Below are 2,678 nucleotides of genomic sequence, written 5' to 3'. Positions count from 1 at the left end.
CTGGAAGCTGCTAATGCTCATCAGTAAATCAGTGGAAAATAAATAGAAATCATGATTCTGTCTGAGCTATGTGTTTTAAAACGAACACTAACTAGTGTAAATGTAGCCTAACAGATGTGTTAACTGAAGACTATTTGAGCTTTATTAAAACTATTTTTCACTGATTTATTGTGTTGGTTACATTTTGTTCCTTTGTGCAGTGGCTCAGGAGATGAGTCTTTGAGTTTGTATAAACATCAACAAGCTGAAAAATAAAAACAAAGTTTTTTTTTTAGATAATGTAATCTTGTTAAAAATGATTTCATAAAATTGGTATCGAAAAAAGTATCGTTCAGGAACCAGTATCGAAGTCAAGGTATCGGTATCGATATCGAAAAATTTTGAACGATACCCAGCCCTAATTAAAAGTGGGGGGGACACGTCCCCCGCGTAATCTACACCCCTGCATGACACTGAATATAAGGATAAACTGATGCATCAGTGGACATGCATGTATCCACACACATGAAGATGAACAGACAAGGAAAGACAAGACATCCCCCCCACAAAGCAGATCTATCGCCAAGACATTTGTACTGCTGCTGCTCCGAAGTGCCATGTGAACCGCATTTATTACTATCTATGTGTGCCTGGGCTACCACACCGACCGGTTTAACAACAGTGGCCTAGGACTATATGAGCCTGGGCTACCACGCCGACCGGCTTATAAATAATGGCCTAGGACTATGTGAGCCTGGGCTACCACGCCGACCGGCTTATCAATAATGGCCTAGGACTATGTGTGCCTGGGCTACCACGCCGACTGGCTTAACTCTAATTAGACGCGCACTATGTGGAGCGGGATTCGAGATAGTGTGGGTTTAGTGTGCGTTAAGGGCACTGCGCTTTGGTATTTTTAAGACCGGGGACAGTCTTGCGCACTTACTTCCTGTCGCGCGCACGCGCTCTCAGGTGGCCAAGACCTCAAGTGTGGGTATTTGGACAACGGGAAAAGCCAGGTATTTGAATATTGAGCAGCGAGCTCATTGGCTACCGATACAGGAGAGAACCTATCAGCTGCCATGTGACAATGATGTCACCAGGTCAGATTGAGCTAGACCTATCGGACTGTGCCATCTAGAGTTTCATGCCAGAACTCTGTATATACAGTGGGTACGGAAAGTATTCAGACCCCCTTAAATTTTTCACTCTTTGTTATATTGCAGCCATTTGCTAAAATCATTTAAGTTAATTTTTTTTCCTCATTAATGTACACACAGCACCCCATATTGACAGAAAAACACAGAATTGTTGACATTTTTGCAGATTTATTAAAAAAGAAAAACTGAAATATCACATGGTCCTAAGTATTCAGACCCTTTGCTCAGTATTTAGTAGAAGCACCCTTTTGATCGAATACAGCCATGAGTCTTTTTGGGAAAGAGGCAACAAGTTTTTCACACCTGGATTTGAGGATCCTCTGCCATTCCTCCTTGCAGAGCCTCTCCAGTTCTGTCAGGTTGGATAGTAAACGTTGGTGGACAGCCATTTTTAGGTCTCTCCAGAGATGCTCAATTGGGTTTAAGTCAGGGCTCTGGCTGGGCCATTCAAGAACAGTCACAGAGTTGTTGTGAAGCCACTCCTTCATTATTTTAGCTGTGTGCTTAGGGTCATTGTCTTGTTGGAAGATAAACCTTCGGCCCAGTCTGAGGTCCTGAGCACTCGAGAAGGTTTTCGTCCAGGATATCCCTGTACTTGGCCACATTCATCTTTCCCTCGATTGCAACCAGTCGTCCTGTCCCTGCAGCTGAAAAACACCCCCACAGCATGATGCTGCCACCACCATGCTTCACTGTTGGGACTGTATTGGACAGGTGATGAGCAGTGCCTGGTTTTCTCCACACATACCGCTTAGAATTAAGGCCAAAAAGTTCTATCTGGGTCTCATCAGACCAGAGAATCTTATTCAGGTGTTTTTTAGCAAACTCCATGCAGGCTTTCATGTGTCTTGCACTGAGGAGAGGCTTCCGTCGGGCCACTCTGCCATAAAGCCCCGACTGGTGGAGGGCTGCAGTGATGGTTGACTTTCTACAACTTTCTCCCATCTCCCAACTGCATCTCTGGAGCTCAGCCACAGTGATCTTTGGGTTCTTCTTTACCTCTCTCACCAAGGCTCTTCCCCCCCGATAGCTCAGTTTGGCCGGACGGCCAGCTCTAGGAAGGGTTCTGATCATCCCAAACGTCTTCCATTTAAGGAATGGAGGCCACTGTGCTCTTGGGAACCTTAAGTGCAGCAGAAATTTTTTTGTAACCTTGGCCAGATCTGTGCCTTGCCACAATTCTGTCTCTGAGCTCTTCAGGCAGTTCCTTTGACCTCATGATTCTCATTTGCTCTGACATGCACTGTGAGCTGTAAGGTCTTATATAGACAGGTGTGTGGCTTTCCAAATCAAGTCCAATCAGTATAATCAAACACAGCTAGACTCAAATGAAGGTGTAGAACCATCTCAAGGATGATCAGAAGAAATAGACAGCACCTGAGTTAAATATATGAGTGTCACAGCAAAGGGTCTGAATACTTAGGACCATGTGATATTTCAGTTTTTATTTTTTAATAAATTTGAAAAAATGTCTATGGGGTGCTGTGTGTACATTGAGGAAAAAAAATTAACAAATGATTTTAGCAAATGGCTGCAATA

The sequence above is a fragment of the Sinocyclocheilus grahami genome, unplaced genomic scaffold, assembly GCF_001515645.1.
Source record: "Sinocyclocheilus grahami isolate Dianchi unplaced genomic scaffold, SAMN03320097.WGS_v1.1 scaffold2189.1, whole genome shotgun sequence".
Lineage (NCBI taxonomy): Eukaryota > Metazoa > Chordata > Actinopteri > Cypriniformes > Cyprinidae > Sinocyclocheilus > Sinocyclocheilus grahami.
Note: the sequence above shows the minus strand (reverse complement) of the source record.